This window comes from Cydia fagiglandana, chromosome 27, assembly GCF_963556715.1.
Source record: "Cydia fagiglandana chromosome 27, ilCydFagi1.1, whole genome shotgun sequence".
Taxonomy (NCBI): Eukaryota; Metazoa; Arthropoda; class Insecta; order Lepidoptera; family Tortricidae; genus Cydia; species Cydia fagiglandana.
In genome coordinates, this window is record NC_085958.1 from 1,370,379 (window position 1) to 1,394,229 (window position 23,851).

Sequence of the window (23,851 nt, forward strand, 5' to 3'; positions counted from 1 at the left end):
CTGGGAAGGCTGAAGAAGACTTTGTCAGTAGAAATAAAAAACCGGGCAAGTGCGAGTCGGACTCGCGCACGAAGGGTTCCGTACCATAATGCAAAAAAGGCAAAAAAACGGTCACCCATCCAAGTACTGACCCCGCCCGACGTTGCTTAACTTCGGTCATAAATCACGTTTGTTGTATGGGAGCCCCACTTAAATCTTTGTTTTATTCTGTTTTTAGTACCTATTTGTTGTTATAGCGGCAACAGAAATACATCGTCCGTGAAAATTTCAACTGTCTAGCTATCACGGTTCGTGATATACAGCCTGGTGACAGACGGACGGACAGCAGAGTCTTAGTAATAGTGTCCCGTTTTACCCTTTGGGTACGAAACCCTAAAAATAGTTTATTCAAGTAGGCATATTACAAATGTTTACTTAGGTATGTAAGTAGGTACTTACTATTTTTCACTGAGTACAAGAGCGCGGCGCACTCATTATTTCTTCCGTGGTACAAAATCAATTCATTCCCTTTCTTCAAATCTGCCTCGCAAAGTAATTCTGAAAACGCATGTCCGTTGTATACATATTTCTCCGGGAATACCTTGAGTCTCGGTTTAAGCAGTTCTTCGCCTGATCATAGTGGGAATTGTCTCAGGATGTAGGTTGCACCTACTAATGTATAAATCTATGTCCTCTTTTGTATTATATATATATCTGCCTGTCTGTTTTTTTCCCCAATAAAGAAAATAAAATAAAAATGCATAATGGTGGTTCAAATATTTTTTTGGAATTCCTTCCGAATAGAAACTAACAAAGTTTTGTTAGTTTCAGTTAGGCCAGTTGGCCTAAACTGGACTAAAGTGTGGGTCGAAGGTACTTCGCATTTTTTTTCTTAACTCACGCTTGGTGGCAGACTTCTAATGTAATAGGTTTTTCTGTAATCTATTAAAATTCAGAACTCGAAAATGTATTCTGTAAGCAGGCCTAATAAGTGGCCCACTGATTAACAGTCCGACGGACGGTATCGGCCTGTCAGTTAGAACAAAATTTTGACAGTTCCGAACTTCCGAACAACTGACAGACCGATACCGTCCGGCGGACTGTTAATCAATGGGCCGCTTGGCTCTTTGACAAGTAAAACTTTTCAGTCATATAAAGACAGGAAAAATACATAGGTAGCAACATCTATATCTATACATATAATAAAGCTGTAGAGGGTCGAAAGTCTGTACATGGAAGATATTTGAAAAAAAGTTGGCTGGGGATACTTAGAATCGATAACAGAACACGTTCCAACAGTTTTTAGAATTTTTGTCTGTTTGTCTGTTTATCTATTTATCTGTATGTCTGTTTATTTGAACGCGCATCACGTGAAAACGGCTGAACGGATTCTGATGCAAACTTTACTAATCTGTCCAGAAAATCTCCGGCCAGGTTATAGGCTATAAAAATTCAACCCCTAAAAGGGGGGAGGTAGCCACAACACCCGCTTGATTTAAGTTTGCCCCTGAATCTTATGGCGCTACTTAGGAAGGAGGGGCAAACTTTTTTCAAATATGTGCTACCACTATTGAGTACCCTGGAAAACTAACAGATGGCGCTGAATTTAATACGTAGTGACACGAATAAGCCACCGAGGAAGGATTTTGCCAAATTAACTCTATGTTTAGAAGACCGGGTATCAACAAATTTAATTGAATAATTATGTTGATTTAATAATACAACAAAATTAAACAAATTAACTGCCCCTAATTGCACAGTGCCGTCTTTTTACACTTCACGACTGCCCAAAAGAAAGACGAGAGTATGTAGGTATATATTTATTTATGTGAGTTTCTTTATTCCGCCTTAACTTCTGAATGCCTTAACCGATTTAGACGTACATAAGTGTACTTACGTCCGCCGTTACGCCTTCAGCGCCCTCATACTCGAAGCATCGGGCGTAACCCGACGCACGTGGCGCGCTGTACCAGTTCCAAAGCCGGGCGCCTTAGGCGCCCTCATACTAAAAGTGTCAGGCGTAGCCCGACGTACGTGTCACGCTGTACGCTTACCAAAGTCGGGCGCCTTCGGCGCCCTCATACTCAAAGCATCGGGCGTCGGGCGTAACCCGAAGCACACGGCGCGCTGTGCCAGTTCCAAAGCCGGGCGCCTTCGGCGCCCTCATACTAAGAGAGTCGGGCAAAGCCCGATGCACTCATACTCAAAGAGTCGGGCGTAGACCGACGTACGTGCCACGCTATACGCTTACCTAATCCGGGTGCCTTCGGCGCCCTCATACTCAAAGCATCGGGCGTTACCCGATGCACGTGGCGCGCTGTACCAGTTTCAAAGCTGGGAGCCTTCAGAGCCCTCATACTAAAAGAGTCGAGCGTAGCCCGATGCACTCATACTCAAAGCGGCGGGCGTAGCCTGACGTACGTGGCGCACTGTACGCGTTCCATAGCCGGGCGCTTTCGGCGCCCTCATACTAAAAGAGTCGGGCGTAGACCGACGTACGTGCCACGCTGTACGCTTACCAAATCCGGGCGTCGTCGGCGCCCTCATACTCAAAGCATCGGGCGTAACTCGACGCACGTGGCGCGTTGTACCAGTTCCAAAGACGGGCGCCTTAAGTGCCCTCATACTAAATGAGTCGGGCGTGGCCCGATGTATGTGGCGCGCTGGAAGCGGACCAAAGCCAAGCGACTACGACTTTCTCATACTAAAAGTGTCAGGCGTAGCCCGACGTACGTGTCACGCTGTACGCTTATCAAAGCCGGGCGCCTTCGGTTCGGCGCCCTTATACTCAAAGCGGCGATCGTAGCCCGACGTACGTGGCGCGCTGTACGCTTTCCAAAGCCGGGCGCCTTCGGCGCCCTCATACTAAGAGTCGAGCGTAGACCGACGTACGTGCCACGCTGTACTCCTACCAAAGCCGGGCGCCTTCGGCGCCCTCATACTCAAAGCGTCGGGCGTAATCCGACGTACGTGGCTCGCTGTACGCGTTCCAAAGCCGGGCGCCTTCGGCGCCCTCATACTCAAAGCGGCGGTCGTAGCCCGACGTACGTGGCGCGCTGTGCGCGTCCCAAAGCCAGGCGCCTTCGGCGCCCTCATACTAAAAGAGTCGGACGTAGACCGACGTACGTGCCACGCTGTACGCCTACCAAAGCCGGGCGCCTTCGGCGCCCTCATACTCAAAGCCTCGGGCGTAATCCGACGTACGTGGCTCGCTGTACGCGTTCCAAAGCCGGGTGCCTTCGGCGCCCTCATATACTAAAAGAGTCGGGTATAGACCGACGTACGGTACGTGCCACGCTGTACGCAGTGTACGCCTACCAAAGCCGCTTACTGACACAGACTGAATTCCACGCGGGCGGAGCCGCGGGCACAGCTAGTTATGAATATAAATACAAGTTGTATAATATATACAACAGCGAATACCTTCACTATACACCTTGTCAAACAACGCCCCCGCCGCGTTTGTCTATATGTGTGTATGTAGGTATATGTATGTTCGCGATAAACTCAAAAGCTTTCTTAACGAATTTTCATGCGGTTTTCACTTATCAATACGAGTAGAGTGAATCTTAAGAAAGGTGTAAGTTTATAATTAATTATGGTTTTGTGTTTCATCGGTACGATTTAACCGTCAAGTTCCGGTTAAATCGTACCACTAACAATTAAGTTAGGAAATGTATAAGGTCTCCATGATCAGAGATAAATAATAAAATATAATAAGATATGGAGATGTAAAGGCTCTCCAAGTGTCAAAGACATAAAACAGAAAAAGTCTATGTAATACATATTTCACGTCAAGAGACTGTTAAAAAGATATCTTTATTAGTAGTAAGTTGTTCGCAGAAATCGCGAAGCGTCTGGATGACGTAACTGGTGACCGAAGAGCTGGCGCGATGGCGGCTACCTCGCACAATGTATCAGCATTGCGATAAGTACCTACAGCGAGGAAATGCCGCCAGCATCTTTGGTACAATGCCTCAAGGGCCTGTTTTAGATGTTACATAGCTTAAATCTTATATAGTTATTAATTTCTTTTACTCGTAGTAAAACCACTGTATATATCTTGTTTGTAAATACCTAAATGATTTTAATACTTACTTAAAGAAAAAGTTAAAAAATAACTAGACATTGCGCTGGTACCTTGGGCAAAAGGCCACAGCCTGACTTGGGACGCCATTTGCGTTAGCACCTTTGCCACCTCCCATATCACCCATACTAGCAAAATGGCAGGCGCGGCCGACGAAAATACTGCGAAATTATAAATATAGCTGTCGGCGGCCGATCGTAAGGTCAGCCAGATCGTAATGTTCCTGTGTAATGTTTTGACGATAGTCATATTAAACCAATATAAAGGTAGGATGGGTTCATTAGGTTGCTTCAGATGCCCAAAGGGCAAACTGCCCAGAAATAGGAGCCCCGCAGCGGGGCTCCGTCGACTCAGGGAATGAGTCAAAGATTTCACGTCTCACGATATGCCTAGGAATTTCATTAATATATGCTTGATCTTACGATCGGTCGCTGACATAACAAATACCCAGATTAGATTTTTAGTTTTTTTAGGTATTAGTTTTACTTTTGTAGGCAAGTACTTTTTATTTTAGGTTACTTTTTACTGTAAGTTTGTTGTTTAAATAAATCTATTAAGTGAACAAATACGTAAACTTGGTAACAACGTACGACTATGTTCCGTTCGCTATATAGAAACTGCGGGGCCCTGCGGAGGCCATACTAGGTGCGGAGGCCAAAAAACTTATTTAGAACTTTCCGCCCTAAAGTTGAGGAGTTGAGTTTGAGGAATAGGAGCGTCGACCCCCGTCCGGGCTCTTTCCTGGTACAGAAAATATTATGGCTCCTCTACACGATGGCCCAGCGCCGGCCACTCCAAGGGACGCATTTATGCGTTAGAGGGAGCAAGTGATATTGCTATCTCATTCTACCGCATGGCTACGACCCTTGGAGTGGCCGGCGCTGGACCATCGTGTAGAGGAGCCATTACTAGCTGTGTAATGTGGCAATGCCGCTAGCATTTTTGGTACGCTTGAATCACGTTTGACGTACCTGCTGGGTAATATCCTACGGCGAGCAAACCCGGACAGTCCGGCGGTGGAACTCCATCGCCTTCCATCCAAGATCTGTTTTCGATGGCGTCATTGTCGTCATCGAAAAACACAACAACAGTGACCTAGGCCTCACAAATAGAGTAGTTTTACTCCATTTTCGAGTAAAAGTGTCTTTGTGTGAGGCCCGTGTCTTTGAACGGACCAATCACGGACGGGACTCGCTCACCTCGTTCCCCCGCACCCCAGTATTTTTGGCAGCATCGGTTTCATGAAATAATTGCTCTAAAGTCCGTCTAGAGGATTTCTGGTCTATGGGTCCAACAGTGGGATACTCAAACAAGCTACACTGAGAGAAAAGGACAACAAAAACACACTTAGAATTACAAAAATAAACTCGGGGACAAGGAGAGTTAACTAATAGGAACAAATTGACTTTTGTAATTTCTATTCGTTCTTGCAATTTCTATTATCTGTTTGTTGAAATTATATTTGGGATTACTGAGCTGTTTGTAGAAATAAATAAACTTTACAGAAATAGTGAAACGTCCATAATTATTACTAAAACTTCATTTTTTTAGTACAGTTAATTCCGTGATGATTTTTCTCTCAGTGTAGTAAAAAATATCCCCCCATTAGATTTATGTAGTTTTACAGTTTGGCAGTTAAAACATAATATGTAAGGTTAATTAATATATACCTACTTACAATAAAGGGCGACACACCATATTATTAGGAGAATAATCGGTATAGGTAGAAACTTCTTATTGGTCATATTACAGAGATGGCAAAAGCCATTCGTTTACATAAACTATCGCATCAAAATGGCAGAATTGTTTTTATGGCAGTCCTAATGTTCCCATTTCAGATTTTTAGGGTTCCGTAGCCAGAGCGGTCGGAGTAGGTCAGTGCTCGAACACAGAAAAGTACAAGTGTCTAAATGCGAAGGCCAAGCTCCGCGTAATATTGTTCTGTTTGAGTACTGGCCTTCGGCCTTAGCATTTCGACACAAAAACTATTGTTCTGTGTTCAATCACTAACCTGGACGCTTCGGTCCTAGATCCTTTTACTGTATATAAGTTTTTAACATCCTGAACGCTTCGGGAGTTCGGCCCTACGCGGAGCTCGGCCTGCAGCCTTCGCATTTAGATACCTACTTGTACTATTGTTCTGTGTTTGAGCACTACCCTTATGGACGCTACAGGCCTTCGGCCCTACGTGGAGCTCAGCCTTCGGCCTTCTTGTTTAAACCATTGTACTATTGTTTTGTGTTAGAGCACTAATATCCTGGACGCTTCGGGCCTTGGGCCCTACGCGGATCTCGGCCTTCGGTCTTCGTTTTAGCTGTCCACATGTTTCACGTAAACCATTGCGGCTGCGTCCCTGATACGGCCTATACCCATTTTTAACACCACGTCGGTGGTAAACAAGCTTATGGCCCGCCTAATGGTAAGCAGCCTATGGCCTGCAACTCCAGGGGTGTAACATGCGCGTTGCCGACCCTTTTTTTAATCTGTACGGTTTTTTAACATGTACACTCCTGCGTTCCAATGTGTGCGTTACTTCTATTGGTTAGGGAGGCGAATAGGGGAATTTTCGGCAATACTCGAGCGTGGCAGTTTAAGATATGAGAGATACCTTAGACCTAATAGAACAACCTTGTAAAGTATTTAGCTCTATATGTAGTGACGCGCGCCTAGGATAGACGATCAGATTAGTAAAAAAAAATGGATAGTCTGAAATACTCGAGCGCGTCAGATTAAGATATTGGGGGTTGATTTTAGTGTTTAAAGACTAAATTTAACTAATCTGACGATAAGTCCTTGACGCCGCCGAGTTATAGGGTCGCGAACTTGTAAAAAAAAAACGTTAATCCGGCATTCTCGAGCGCGATTTTTTTATTTTTTATTTTGAAGAATATAATCTAAAACTTACTAAAAATACAAAATCTGCCGGTTTCCGCATGACCGGAAGTGTGGAGGAGCCATTTCGTCTTCCTAAGAACGCGTTGCGGCATATAAGTCGCGAACGATACATTTTACAAAAAAAAAGGTTAAATAAACAAAAAAGGTAATTTTATTTTACACAAAAAAGGTCTCTTTACATTTTTGTCCAAAGTTAAAACTTTTTGACTTGAAGCATCATAAAATCGGTCAGATTAAGAGAACCCACCAACATTTTTGTCAGATTAAAAAAATATGCTTTCAGGATACCGAGATAAACCTCCCCTATGAAAATCTGACGCGCTCGAGTATTTCAAAAAAACTTTTTTTTTTTGCATTTTCAAAAATTCATCGTAACTTATCGTCACGCCGAAATCGTCAGTTTTTTTAAAGGAAGCTTCCTTGGGGCCTACTTAACACCCCTTCCGAAAATCTGACGCGCCCGAGTAAATTTTTTTTTTTTGCATTTTTGACTACTTTATATGCCTACCCCCACCACGCAAACCGGCAGATTAGTATACCGTTGTTATCAGAGGCACTCGGGGCATACGTAGTATGAATATCTGACGCGCTCGAGAATGCCCAAGTAACTGTTTTTTTTTTACATTTTTGAAAAACCGTACACGCCAAACCCACCGCTAAAATGGTTTTTGCCATACGAGCTTTTCTTTTCGAAATTATTTTATCTTTCGATTTTGATAGGTCTCGACGGCGCCGTTGAATTACGCCATTTAGCTACCTCGCCTCCCTAACCATATTGCATGGGAGCGACTCTTGACTCTTAAGTTGTATATGTTGCAGTCAAAAGTGTGAACTGGTCAAAAGAACTTTAAACCGACAAAAAGAGGCAAAACTGCTTTTGACTGAGCATGTTGGTCAAAAGTAGTTTTACCTGAAAATCATACCTATTTCTGGCAGCAGTTTCCTTTTTAGGGCGTAGCAAAAAAAAAAACCCTAACCTACCTATTTCTGCGAGTACTTTTGACTGATAGTAACAGTCACAATTACTATTAACCAATGATTTTCAGGTAAAACTACTTTTGACCAACATGCTCAGTCAAAAGCAGTTTTGCCTGTTTTTGTCGGTTAAAAGTTCTTTTGACCAGTTCACACTTTTGACTGCGACATATTATTATATATGTTTCGCGTTTGTAAAGTAGATGCAAACGTGTAAGAAAAGAACATTTATTTATTTTACAGTTACTTATGTTTGACGTTACTAATGTGCACATTTACAATTCTTGAAGTCAAAAGGGAAATGCTTTTTCACGGAACCGCGCGTTATTTTTAAACGGCTGTTTATTTAAATAGCCCTGTTTTAATTAATACCTACACTACTTTCAGACAAACCTGCTTCAATCATTGAACTAATTGCAGTTTTAATACCTTCAATGTGATAATTGTGATTGCGATTAGATTATTTTTTAACCGCCTTCATTTATTTTTCATGCTCTCAAAGTGAGTCAATGCTGTTCTAAGGAGGGTCAATTTCTGAACACGATTTTTTTTCTGTCCGTGATGAAAATCGCGGGTTAGCATCAAATAATACTTACCATTTTTTTTTTACATAAAGAAGCCACACTTTCACACCGGGTTCCATATGAATTCACTGATTAATTGGTTTTTAGAGTACACTTAAAAATACCTAAAGGCTCAAATTACTACTCCCGTGCCCTGTCCGGAATCTACTTTTGAGCATAATGAAAAATCCTACGAATAATTCTACATTAGTATCACTAATTTAGTGTCAAATACTTAAACTAGATGATATTTACTATCACTGAGCACATACACTATTAACGTCATTGTGGTAAATAACTCGTGATCAATGTTTAAATTTTGTCCGAGCGCGCGAGTAAAATTTCGTCGGCAAAACTCAAAGGGCTCTCACAGCCGACGTCTGTATCTGAACCGCCTCGTGTTCCGCCTCACCTGTACTGGCAATATTCGGCTGATTCTCAAAGCAAGCGGATGTACGTCAAGCCGCGGCGTGTTCGAGCAAATCGCATAAGTATTTCGGAATCCGGGTGGGCGACAATTTTTTTCTAATTTCGATGCCCCTTATAAATTTTATTTCCCACATAGCTTTTCAAAAACAATTATCATATTTAGGAGCCCTTTATGTATCTTTATGTAAGCGATAACATAACAGTTTGGTTAAACACGATTTAAATTTTTGGCGAATTTTTTTATTACGAATTCTAATTTCCGTGCCCTAATTCCCATAGAATATTTACCTAAAACAGCTGATTAAGTGGCACGGGAATTAGAAAGTATTACATTTATTGTCAACAAATTTTTAATTGGGGGCACTGTAAGTTAATTGGCAATGTTTACGTCATGTTATTATTACATATATATATATTGGCATTGAATATATATTATATGTAATAATAATATGACGTATATCTTTCTATTTTACATTTAAGGAAATCTCAGAGAATGCACAAACATTTATGAACGGTTTTTTAGTATAAGTACTATTGTACATACTTACAGGGTGGACCCGAATAACCCGGGCAATTTTAATACGTAAGGTAAGTTGGGGTAAGACGACACTGGGGTAAGACTATCACTTGTATGGAATCATCGTACTGTTAGTCTTGCGCCACCTTACCTTATTCATTTATCATATTATAATATTAAAATATTATATTAACATAAAACTATTTTTGGAATTATTACATATTATAATACCCGTACCCAACCCGTACCCGGTTACATGAAACAAAATGAATCAAATTTACAATGGTTTTATTTTGTAAATTTGACAGCTGACAGCGTAAGCCGTATAAAGTTTAAATATCTGGGAGACCGAGCTTTGCTCGGAAAACATATACCTACCTAAAAACTCAAAAATGCGCGTTTTCCCAAAGACACCTAGCTAGATCGATTTTTCATCCCAGAAAACACCCATATATGATCCAATTTCATCGAAATCGTTAGAGCTGTTTCCGAGATCCCCGAAATATATACAAGAATTGCTCGTTTAATAGATTAGTTGTTATAAATTAGCTTTTCTAATAGGTACAAGAAAAATTTAATATATCCTATTCCTACTATATTATAAATGCGAAAGTATCTCTGTCTGTCTGTCTGTTATCTCGTCACGCTTAAGCCGCTGAAACAATATCATCTTGATAATACATATTTGGCATGGAAATAGTTTGAGGCCTGAAGAAGGACAAAGGATCTGGGGGCACGGCAGTGCCGCCGCCAAGTCGAGTAAAACAAAGTGGCAAGGCCGTACCATCAAATCTCAATAACATTCTATATAAATAACATTTAATTTGAGCATGTAGTCTAAGAATTAATACACTTTAAAATCCCTTAGTTTTGTCACTGGCACAATCACTCTCAATCAATATTATTTTAAGGTACTTCTAGCATACCCACAAGTTCCAAATATGAAACGTAATTAGGTTTTAGCTTTTTAAGCCAATAAAAATCTAATAATACTGCAATATTAGTCACGTTCTAAAGATAACTGCATAATTAAGTTTGTAATCCTATAGAAATATATGCGATAACAACGTTACCTTTTAGTTCTTACAATTAGTAGGGAAAATAAAGGTACACTACGATGGACGATGTGAGTATGAATAAAGATGTATTATGATATGTATATACATAGTATCAGTATGGTATGGGTATGTTTACCCGAAAAGAAGGACAGCCTACAAAAAGAGATGGGATCATTTCAATTCATGTAAAAAGATGCAAATCTCGCAACGCAGTTCTTCTACTCTACTACAAAAAAGTTTTGGGATGTAATGTGAAACCAAGTCGGTTATTTTAGTCAGTGCCAGGGGGTATTTTGTAAGCAAGTTTTTTTTAGGAAGATTATGATATTTTTATATTATATTTTATATTTTTGAGAAATTACTTAACCAACCTACGCTTTGAAGATTTTCCCGCAGGGCAGGGACACCCCGTATACCTATGTGTAAAGTAAGGCGGGGTAAGACTAACTTAGTTTATTTTGATCGGGACAAGACTAACAGTATGAGGATTCCATACAAGTGATAGTCTTACCCCGGTGATAGTCTTACCCCACCTTACCTCATATGTGTTCAAACAATTTTTTGGGTTATTAATTTATGAAGGCAGCATATTCGATTTCTTCAGATTAACTTACACAATAACTTCTTCTCACTGTGCCCCTATTTATTTTTTAGTATCATTTCCTATAAGACCATATACCAGATCATATACCTTGTACCTATCTACATGCAGATACATAATGACACTTTTTAATGAATAGTTTTGTATGTAAAGGCGGACAAGTTTACGAAACTACTCAAAGTATTGTTTTGAAATATGTACATTTTACTAAGAGAGAGAGATTAGTTGCCATTTAAATAAAGGAAAGGATTAGTCAAATACGTAGTTTTTAGTGTAACATACTTTCGTAGATTTGTCGTTCGAAAATAAAATTAAAGAAGGTAAATATGTCCGATGCCACTTCAGTATGGTTGCAGTATGTTATTGTAGATTAAAATATACATAAATAATAGTTTTAAGTACCAAAATAAGTTAAGAAAACAATTCCCGTGCCGTGTTTTAATTTCTGTCCTAGTAAAATCTAATTTCCATGGACACACTAATTCCCGTGCCCTGACCAAAATTTTAAATTTAAATAACTTTTATAGTTTTATGAATATTTTTATCCCATAAGAAAATTAATATTTATTATATTTTTTATCAAATTCTCAGCATATTTTTTTTGTGTAATGTTGGTATTTCAAAATTCCATGGAAATTAGACAAAAATGCTCGTTTGGTGAAATTGACCCAGGAGTGTGCACAAAGTTTGGGCCAGTCATCTTAAGCCTAAAAAGGGGGTCAACCTCGGAATGAGAGATAATAAGCTGGAAACTCGTATACACCTTCGTTATGACATTTTAAAGGTTCCCTTAAAAGTCGACGCATATATCATGTGCGCGTCACAAGTTAATCAAGGTCAAAGTTCATGAAAATCGGTTTTTTGCGAATATCAAGATTTCTATAACTCCACCGCTGTTTACATGTAGGGAAGAATTGTAGAGCATAAAATTTGTGACACGTTAAGCATCGAACATTTTTTCATGAGATTAGCCGTTTTCAAGATATAGGGCACAGAAAGCGCAGTGATCAGACATAAGTACTATAAGTTGGTTTGATAGTGAATGAGACCTTACATTTTGTGACTATGCGCTGAAACTTGGCACAGTTGATTTTTAGCTGGTCTGAGTAGATTCTGACCGGGAGACATCGAGAGCCACGGCACATTTAGTGGGGGGAGGGGGGTTAAGTTCGACGCTGCCGCGCTTCAATTGAAGCTTCATTTCTCTAAAGCTATACATATTAGGACATGTAATATATCATTTCCGGATAAATTATGGATGGGGAATCTATTTTTGGAACTAAAACAATGTACTTTCTAACAAAGAAAACGAATAAGAATGTACTTAAAACTACTTCATCTCGCTATTTTAACTACAGATAGAGATTTCGGGAGTTAAATAAAAGCATGTGAAAACATTTTCATGTCTTATTAGTACTTAAAATCTACCTCTTTCCTGTAGAAATACCTTAAGTTAAAGGCTATAAAGCTTAATTTTGTCGTGTATAAAAATAATATTGTCGTGTATAAAAAATAATAAGGTTTTTAAAATGTTTAAATAATTAATGGGAGTGATGCCTCGGATAAGATCCGCAGTAAAACATTGGACTTTTGGAGTGCAAGGGTCCTCTTGTTACTCTAACCTGGTTAATGGGAACTTGGTAGGATATTGAAAAGATAAAACCAAATATATGACATGCAATTTAATACACTTCGCTAACTACTTACAATGCACTCCGCTTTAGGGCGGGCGCTGCTCAAAATACAATCGGTTTCTCTAAACCGTCGGCGGTTATGGGGTGACACTATAGTAAACCTTAATCTACGATCGCGAGATGGACGAGACGCGGGGTTTTGGCCAAAACCTGGGATAAAAGTCTAGTGCACTCACGGGTACCGAACGTAGCTATCATCCACAGGCCCGCTGGTATTTAACGCAGCAGGCGGATCGCTGACGGTGGGCGGCGGGCGTTCCTCAAGCTCCGGCTTTGGCAAGCCCGGGCGAGAACAACCCGCGGCGCTCAGGAGTTCGACAAGAAGGACCCGCGCGATGATACCTTGGGATCGTCGGACCGCGGCAAGGCTGTCCGACACACGGCTCGCGAGTCAAGGTCGTGCCCTACGGCTTGATGGTGGCGCCAACGTGACGCGCCTCGGAGTCGACAGGCCACGCAAGTGAAGGGGAGGCCTGTGTGAAGCACCTCGGGTTCGCCGGGCGGCACGCCGTACCGCTCGACACACAGTCCACAGGCCTTGGAAACTGCGCCCTGCGGTGAAAACCAGCGTCCCCACGACGCTCAGCACATCAGGGAGCGCGCAACGGCGCTCGGAGCAACACGACCGTCGGCCATGCTTGCGCTCGCCGGCGGCACGGAAAGCACTCGGTGGGCTACGCCCTTTTCGCGCACAACACACACACACACGGCGCACTTTACATATATCCCAATCTTCCACCGGCCGGGGCAGGCGGCGGAAGGGGGCGAGGCGGTTTATTTCGATATTCAATTAGGAGCTATATAAATGCTAGCGAGCCCCAGTTCCAACTGCCACATCCATCGTCGATTCCAGAAAATACCCCAGCCCTCCGTTTCGATCCATATCGACGCATCAAACGTCAAACCAACTTAAACCTTTTCCAAATCAAATGACTCTTGAAAAAATATCAATGCTCATTAATACTTGTAATATTTTAAGTGGTTAATAATAATTACTAATAATTATATTTTTATCGTACGTTTTCTACCTTGTTTCATTCAGAATACCTTCTTTCCGATGCGGTAACTAAACGCATAGTTTACTTTCTGACAGTTCTCCTGTCAAAAATTTCAACCTTTTGACACCGTCATAATCGCTATTTATGTTTCATAAAAATTCCGAAAATGATTCTAAAATACTAATTAAATTAGGATGTGACCTACTTGAGCAGTTAGGGTAGATCAGGAGGATCATTTTGATATGCGTGAAGCCAGGTTTGGTCCAACAACCTCTGCACAATCTGGGTGACAAGTTCCGTTCAAGTGGCATACTCTTTAGACTTGTTTCTTCGAAACCAGTTAACCAGGAGGCAGGATATGCTAATCAACCTACAGCTGAGAAGGTACATTACAGTTTTACATAAGTGTCATACTCTGGTGTATGTTATTTTGTTGGAAATGCGACAGTCATGTTGTACCGGTTATCTTGTATGGAAAAGCATGTATTTATCCTAGGCAAATACGTAGCATCGCTACAATTTCCTGATTAAACCTCAATAAAGGGGTACCCTTTTTGTAGTAAACTATGTCAAAAAATCATTACATACAGTCAGCAGCAGATATACCTGAGCGGGCAAGGTGTCCAAGAAAACATATACACTTCAATCGTCACAAAAATAAGGACATCTAAGATGTCATTTTCACGTAGGCTTTCAGTTCGTCACGAATACCTTAACTTCTGAGTTTTTCTTTAACACATACACCCTTATTTACTCACAATGACAATAACGGTTAAAAAGTCAGTGGTAACTAAGCAATCAAATTCAAGCTGCTGTCATTAATACCTACACGCACTGCCAATCACGTACGTCAGCAGCCAGGGTGCCACCAGTTGCTAAGCAGTTGTTATTTCAATGGTAACTAAGCATCAACATTTTATCTGTTTAACTTTAAAATAAATACTGTAGCACTACGAATTGACACCTCCTTTCTTAAAGAAGTATTTTATCGTTAAGTGTCAAACTTATACAATAAATAAGTAGGTTCTACTAGAATGATCGGTTTTTTTTATTTTAACTGTCATATGCAGCTGTTCTTCCAAACCGTTGATCATATTATATACCTATGTTAATATATTTATTTAGCCCACTTATTGTAGTAAAATATACTATACAGGCTGGCCCATTTAGATCGGCCAGTATGGGAAAATCTGATAGGTACTATATGATATACACCGATCTCTTCTTAGGAATCATGTCATCGATTTTAGTAACATGAAAAACTGCATTCATACATTAAAAAAAATGTGTACTCAGCTCGGGAATCGAACCCCGAACGTTTTGAAAAATAAAACTAAGACTATTTCTATTTAGATATCGATTGTGTAGGTCTTAAGCAATAAATGTTACTATGAAACATGATGTCTGAAATTAATAAAATGCATTGTTTTCATATCCTTTAATTTAATTTAGTCAGTTTTCGAAGAGACCAGCATTTTTAGGGTTCCGTACCCAAAGGGTAAAACGGGACCCTATTACTAAGACTCTGCTGTCCGTCCGTCTGTCCATCGACATTCGTCCGTCCGTCCGTCTGTCACCAGGCTGTATCTCAGGAACCGTGATAGCTAGACAGTTCAAATTTTCACAAATGATGTATTTCTGTTGACGCTATTATAAGTGACAAGAAATACTAAAAACAGAATAAAATAAAGATTTAAGTGGGGCTCCCATACAACAAACGTGATTTTTGAGTAGTAAATATCAAATGGCATTCCGCCCAGGTGTAATCTAAGTTACGCCCACTGCGGGTTCAAACCTACAACGTCCTGATAGAAAGTCGTACATACGCTACATGTGCCATTATCTTCAAAAATTATATAAACTAATGCGAAATTAACATAAAACCAGAAGACACAAAATAATAATAATAATGAAATAAAAAAAAAAACAAAAAGCTGTAATCTCTAGGTGCGTACGACTGAGATTTGAACCCGCGGTCTCTGCTTTGAAAAGCAAACGCCTGTTACTGAGACCACGACGTGCCTTGACAATTGGCTCTAAATTCGGCTTCAGTTAGCTTTTGCTATGTGTCATTCGTCTTGACGATTCTGTTAAAAGAAATAGTTTGCAGTAAGTTGACCGAGAGGCTCTTGTCAAATGGTTGAAGGGCAAAACGTGAGATAGATGTATGTGATGACAAGACTGTACTGCTTTCGATGATTGTCAAAACGCTTTACCTGAAATTAGCATGGCTATCTTTTATTCAATATTCGACCATACTTGTATGCTTTAAAGTCTATTTTTCCATATTGTTCAGATATATTTGACACGTTGACCGCTTAGATACCATTGGTTTTTTAGAATAGAATAGAATAGAAATGTTTATTTGCCAGAATACGTTTAACAGCTAACACAGCAGCAGCGTTTACGTTTTGACAGCTAAGGTATCAATGACTTGTTGTAAGTGTAGAAATTAATGAATAGCGACTGTTAACATATTTGTGACACGTTGAGCGCTCACAAGTAAATACTACCATGACAGTCAACAACTTTTTGACAGTTTAAACGTTTACCTCTCTTTGAGCACCTGGAGTGTATAGCGACTTCTGCTGCTGACTGTACATACACACAAGCTGTTAGCTATTGTCCACAGGTGGGGTCACTTTTATTTTAAAATCTATATGTGATCCATAAGTGTCATTTTAACGATTAATAAACTTTATAGAACGTATTATTCACACAGATTACCAGCTCGCCTTGCGTTATAGTGCGTTTCCCGTGCCGCTGCGCCTTCTATGCCGTATATCTTGAAAATGGCTAATGGCATGAAAAAACGTTTTATACCTAACTCGTCGCAAATTGTATGCCCTACAATTCTTACCTACATGTCAATAAAATTGGAGCTATAGGAAACTTGATATCCGCGAATAACCAGTTTTTATGACCTTTGACCTGGAATAACTTCCGACGCGCACACGATATATGCGTCGACTTTTAAAAGAACCTTTAAAATGTCATAACTAAGGTGTATACGAGTTTCCAGCTTATTATCTCTCATTCCGAGGTGAAACCCTTAATTTAACTGGGCCATATGTTTCCGCACTAGAGCATTTTACATTCCAAATTTTTTTTCACTATATGCAATTAAAATCGAAAGATCGTCGTGAATTATAATTATTTATTTAAAAGTTGGTTTTAATTAAATTTGTTGGAGACTTTACATTCTGATATTTAACACCTCATTCCATTAATAACGATACTTTTGCCTAAATTTGTTTATTGAATGTATCTAACCTTAAGTAGTTATGTTTTTTAATTCACATGTATTTTACTTTCCTTGTATTCAAAATAAATAATGAACGAATGAATTTATCCCTTGGATAGCAATCTTCTATTTTCTAACCTGGGGGCTCGGCACTTGGCGGGGGCCAAGTAGAACAAAACAGAGGTCCTATGGCCTTACCATCTTTTTTTCGAAAGCTATTCAGGCCATATTCAACGTCCTGTAATTTTGTGCTGGCTATAGTGTGCATCTTTAGGTATTTAAATAAACTTAAACAAACAATTAGTAAATTTTCGGGTAGTTATAACATTTATTAGCTAACCAACCAAATACAAAACCGCCTGGATCAGTCACTGAACGACCTGACTTAACCTACATTATTTGATCATGTAATGTTTTCATCTACCCTCAACTGGCTTAAGGAGACATTTGAGGGTAGATTTCGTTTACTTTTATTTAAATACCTAAAGATACAGAGAATAGAACCCTGGATTTTCAGTGATATTAAGAGCATAATAGCTTAGAGCTTAAATAGGTTGGATCTTTACTGTACTAGAAATTGTCTTGATATCAATATCGAGAAGGCTGTTCGATTTAATTTTTTAGTGGGATCCAATACATTCTACGACTCTTCTCTTTCCGCACAGACTATATATCGTTTTCAAATCATACTCGTACATCAGTGGTTGTGGTGAAGATAGGGGTATTACCACAGCGCTAACAATTATAAAATCAAATAGAGATCTTATACTATAAAAACCCGTCAAGTGCGACTCAAACTCGCGTTCTAAGGGTTCCAACATTGCCCAATTTCAACAACTTTTTTTTATGTAGAATTTGAATGAAATAGCTTTCAAAAACCCGTAGGGGTTGGATCACAAACTAAGTAATAAAGTCCGACTCACGCTTGACTGTAGGAGTAGGCGTGGCTCACTTCGCGATTTCGTCGCTTTGCTACAGGTAGCTAAAACTCCATCCGTTCGACCCCAATTTTGGGGTTTGCCATAAGCCGCGTGTGGCGCTGTCGCCACCTAGCGGCCATATCTGTGCTGATCGTGACAGACGCGTTTTGTTAGAGAGTGAGTCTTCTACTAGTGTGTAGTTCTTCTAGTGAGTTCTAGTACTTATTATTTATTCTGTGGTAGGAGTCTGAACGCGGATCGCACCCTCTGTCACGTAGACGCCGCCCCAAGTCTCTAACCAACTTCTCCGAACACCACGGCCCAGCGGTTTCACTGCGACTGGGACAAAATCGTACGCTGGCATGGTACATGGCTCTGGCTGGATCAGGTCCGCCTGGTACTCTCTTCCCGTCTTTTCTAGGTCACCTGACTGACACAAGCCTACGTCATCATGCGACAGCGCTATATGATAATATGCGATAGCGCTATATGCAGCGGCCATGTTAGTGTGACGTAGGCCTGTGTCACTCTGGGAAGAGAAGCCCATGTTTTATTAGACTATGGTACGCTGGTTCCAGTTTGGCGTATTTTACGCGTTTGAGCCTCGCGGTATTTTCCGCGGCTGCACCTGTTAACCTGCTAGCGGGAGCCAGGCCGCGTAGCCAAGATACCACTCGCTTACGCTTCGTAGCGATCGAAACGCAGCTGTCGCTGTCGCACTAATATGGAACAGTGATAGAGATACATAATGCTTTTCGCTTGTATTGATTGTAACCTTGGCTAGGCCGGCTGATGCGTAGGCGCAAATGTTAATTACGTTTGTATCGAGAAGTGGTTGCCCACTATCCTCTCAATTAGGTCATAAGGTCAGGATTCAAAATACATTCATTTGCTTTTCAACTTATATTTCCAATATTATTCCCAATTAATATTTCCTAATCCCATATAATTATATTCATTATCATATAACTTAAACTACTACTAGATTACAAATCGAATGTTATAATGTATTTATTTTATATCTAAATAATTAATTAATAATAATTAATTATTAATTATTAGTGAATGTTGTGGAATGAGGAGTTTAGGAATGTTGACCTTGAAAATAAACTTACATTGGAACCTTTTATATCTCGGTATTCATGGTAATTTATTATACTCAAACCAAGCTAACTTTACATGGAATTTAATGACAAAGGTGTGGGAGGTTTTTCATCATAAATTTAAAATGACACCCCCACCCCACACTTCGTTGTATTTTATTTAGTCATATCAGTCATATGTCATGTATTTACAATGTCGGCGGCCGATCGTAAGATCAGGCAGATCGTAATGTTCCTGTGTACTGTTTTGACGATAGTCACATTAAACCAATATATGCCTTAGGTAGGATAGGTTCGTTAGGTTGCTTCAGATGCCCGAAGGGCAAACTGCCCAGAAATAGGAGCTCCGCGTAGCGGGGGGGCTCCGTCGACTCAGGGAACGAGTCAAAGATTTTCACGTTTCACGAAATGCCTAGGAATTTCACGATATGCCTGATCTTACGATCGGCCGATAATTTATACTTCGCTGTATCGCTTCGGTGCATTAATAATTATGCTGATCTGAAACATAAGTAGAGATGGCTGTGGCCATGAGTAAGCCCATTCATAATAAAAAAAAAGATGCAAAAGAGACAGAGAGATAAAATGAATACATTATAGCATTCGATTGGGAATCGTTATTCATAGTTTCATAAAAATGTTTCCTTGCCAATTAAATGATTAAAATAATTTGCTTATGTCCATAACCCATTTTTTTTTGTATTTTATTATGTGCTTGATTATTTTAGGAGCTTTCATTATACCAGTTATAACAAAATCGATTATTATTTGAACAGCTTAAGTCGTCTGTAGAAGTACCTGAAAAAATAAAATGCATAAAGTGAAATTTTAACTCCAAGACTTAATCATAATCGTATATTTATTTCTAAAATGCGGTGGAATAAAGATGTAAAAAAAACAATTTTTGAACAGCACATACTGCCTGAATAGGCATAGTAATATTGAATATTACCTACTATGACTAGATTTTTATGACCTATCATGCAGCATGCAAAAAGAATACAGTCATGATCTTTATATAAATACTACATTATACTAAAAAATATGCAGCATATAATCTAAAAATTCTTTCAAGGAGTAAAAAGCATTTTGTACCAAAAAGTCCAACAAATATTTCTTAAATAAAGGCATTTCGGATTCTCTTATTAATTTAGGTAGCTTATTAAATACAATTTGGGTGCCATGCCATAGTTTGGTAGAAATGTATTTTACTAGTTTTTTGGTGTCTGACGACCAAGGACCGAGAGTTTCAATTGGAAGTGTCGCAAATACTTAATTCAGTTTCAAGAATGCGTACCGTAAAAACGGGGTGCGTAGGTTTCGCGGGGAGAGGTGGGCTTGAGAGGGGAGTGAGAAGGGATTTTAAGGCTACTGCTACAAAAATAATGTATTCCAATTTAAAATGGAGCTATAGTACTTAATACGCATAATAAAAAAAAATCGATCCAACAATCTTCCAAAATCACCTTTGTATGAAAACCCTCTCACCCCAAATACGAGGCACTACGGGGTGAGGTGGGTTTTCCTCTTTATCGTCAAAGTTATGAAATGGAACTAAGTAACCAAAATAAAATAAAAACTAAAATACAAACGTCCGGAATACTTATTAATTATACAGGGTGAAATTTAATTCACTGGCCAAATTGAAACAACCGAAAGAACTCGAAAAAATATTAAACACGTGTGTTTTCTTTTAATACCGCTCAGTACATTTTTTTCGAAATAACTCATCATCAAGTTGTCCTAAAAACCTCGTACGTTATGGTGAACCGACAACTACCCACTACACCCGCTTCTCTCTTATCAGTTAAGGTCATTGACACCCCGCCCCTCCCGCTGTTTGCAATCGCGTCACCAATTATGAACCCTATTGCAGCGAGATTACCTACATAAGTTGCAATTTTTTTTATAATTTTTCATATTAACGGGCTTAGAACCGTCAAAATGCAACGGCAACCCATTTTTAATCTAAAATGTTATTTCTGACTAATGATTATTAACAAAACGTCCGTGGCTTAAAAACAATGAATAAAAACTAGGTCAGGAATCTTTGCATTCAGGCGTATTTAAAAAATTGAATCAACTTACGTACATTTGATTACAAATCGACGCAATTAACGAAAGTCCCACGAGATGATACTCTTGGATTCAATCCTTGTCTGCGAAGGCGTGGAACGGATTCCATTTCGTATAATCTTTGTGCACCGCGTAAACACTCACCACTTAATAAATAACACCGTACTACTTCGTAATATTCCCGGATCGAAAACATTTTTTTTAACCTTAGTACGCGCGCGATTATTATTTTAAGGTTGGCGAGTGACGAGTGACTAATCATTTATGGTTACCGTTATGTTTACCGCTAGCGCGGAATGGTTTAGACTACCCTCGAAATTGATAAACCTGCCTACCATTCGCCAACACTAACTGGGTGGACCCTATTGCAACGATTATAAGGTTTAGTGAAGGTCAGATAAGGGTTTTGCTGATGTTGTTGTTAAAACCTACTATTAGGTTTGTTTACATTTGTGGTAATAGGGTGACCACGACTCGTGGAAAATATTTAAAAATTGAAAAATGAAAATTAAAAAAAAGTGTACTCTTTTTTTTCGCTAAATAGATTCCTTAAGTGTAACCTAGTGCCGGGAATGAATATGGCCAGTGATTTAAATTTCACCCTGTATACACCATTCAGTTTTCATATGTAAAAATAAAATGTTATCGAGGTTTGAATTTCAGTTTTGACCCTACTCACCCCATTACGGTACCTACTTATTTGCGACACTTGGTAATTTATGCGTCGTCTGCTGCCGTCCCCGGCCTCCTGGCAGAGCCCAGGATGTGGGATGGGGCCAGCGTATCAACACATGTTAAGTCGATATGTGTAAATATTTGTTATAGTAGTAGTAAACTCTTTATTGTACAAAAAGACATATTAAAAATGACATACAATTAGTAAGAAGTACAAAGGCGAACTTATCCCTTTGAGGGATCTCTTCCAGTTAACCTTTGAGTAGATGTTTGTGTTTGGTTTGAGATTTGTTATTTGCGGTTCCCCTATTTTTGGCATATTTTTTTTTGTAATAATTGTAGTGTGCATAATAACTTTAGGCATAATATACTGTTAGCATAAACTCACTTGGTACTGGATTGTTGCGCATACGTGCTCTACGCATAATTTTTATTGATCGAAGTGTCTTTTGGCATAATTTTAATGTCCGAATCGAGACCTGGTATCTGTTTCATTTCGCATAATTTTATTTGTAATAATTTATTTTAGCATAATTCGCCATTAAGCATAATGTACTACAAGCATAAAATCTTATGGCATAGAAATGTTTTGCATACTTGCGAGAATCATATATGTTGTAGGCCCAATATTTTTTGGCTGAACTTAATTCGCCGAATGTTTCGCAACTCGCAACTATTATTTCTCATAATTTCATTTCGCCAAATAACAACAGTTTGTTTTCGTGGGGTCGCAGTTCTAACCTAACCTAACCCACTTTTCTGGCAACAGTTTGTTTTCGTGGGGTCGCAGTTCTAACCTAACCTAACCCACTTTTCTGGCAATAGATTGTTTCCGTGGGGTCGCAGTTCTAACCTAACCTAACCCACTTTTCTAGCAACAGTTTTTTTATTGGGCTCCGCATCTGCTCCGGCGCTACGGGCATAGCAGCCCCTTCGCCCTTGCGTAGCAAAGCGCAGGCGCTAATGCTATGTGCCATTCTGCTAAATGTAGCTTATGACAGATGCGTTTTAGATCATACAAGTTATACCAAATATAAAGAATCGAAATACGTTTTCTGCGATGTAAATATTCGCCTAAATCCTATTATGCTAAACAGATTATGCAAGTCACGTTCGTTTTCTTGGGGGTCGCAGTTCTAACCTAACCTAACCCACTTTTCTGGCAACAGTTTGTTTTCGTGGGGTCGCAGTTCTAACCTAACCTAATCCACTTTTTTGGCAACAGTTTATTTTCGTGGGGTCGCAGTTCTAACCTAACCTAACCCACTTTTTTGGCAACAGTTTATTTTCGTGGGGTCGCAGTTCTAACCTTTTTTTTTTTTTGTTACCCAGGGGAAATCCGTTATGGATCCCACTGGCCCGGGAGCAGCAAAGTGGGTATGTCTGACTCCCACGGACTAAAACCCCTGGGGTGTTCCGCCGCGCGCTTTATGGACGGGGTTTCGGGAACTCCAATGTAGACCTCCGATACCCCGCCGGCGTTGCCCTTGCGGGCTCATCTTTTGGGGCTGCTCTAGCAGCCTACTCCGCTGAAGGCACCTCGGAACACTTGAAGGCCTTCCAGCTCGGAATCTCTTCAGGCGAGTGATGAGACTCCCGGCCCATCACCCGCAGGTTCCCGTTAAGGCGGCATCATTCGGGCTGCGTAGGCCCTTCGCCGCCGGCCCGGCCTCCTACGGCGCTGAGGGAGCGAATTTGCATCGTCCTCGCGTATTCTTTCTGCAGCCTCCTTTTGTGTCAGGACGGTGACGCTAAAGGTGGCCACTGCCGCCCATGCCTCCTCACTGCTGAGCATGCGGCGTATTAGCGCCGGCAGTGAGAGGTCTACTCCCACAGCTGCGGACAGGGCGGTGCGAGGCTCCGCCCACGCAGGGCACTCTTCGCGTGTGTGTTGGGCCGTATCCACGACTCCTCCGGTACAGTGGTGACACGCCGTCGTCGGTTCTCTGCCTAATCTCTCACACAGGTACCAACCGAAGCAGCCGTGCCCCGTCAGAAGCTGCGTAAGATGAAAGGAGGGTGCGCCATGTTTGCGTT

General features: G+C 40.3%; 1 protein-coding gene and 1 long non-coding RNA gene across 1 annotated transcript in view; both read right to left on the reverse strand.

Annotated features, from left to right (window-relative positions):
* The window catches only part of LOC134677979 (fatty acyl-CoA reductase wat-like), a 339,904-nt gene that overhangs the window by 168,086 nt on the left and 147,967 nt on the right, over positions 1–23,851 (reverse strand).
* Positions 18,915–23,851, reverse strand: part of LOC134678006 (uncharacterized) — a 40,661-nt gene continuing 35,724 nt past the window's right edge. Inside the window, exon 3 of the long non-coding RNA XR_010100148.1 lies at positions 18,915–19,861. This is a non-coding gene — a long non-coding RNA (uncharacterized LOC134678006). The remainder of the gene's footprint in view (positions 19,862–23,851) is intronic.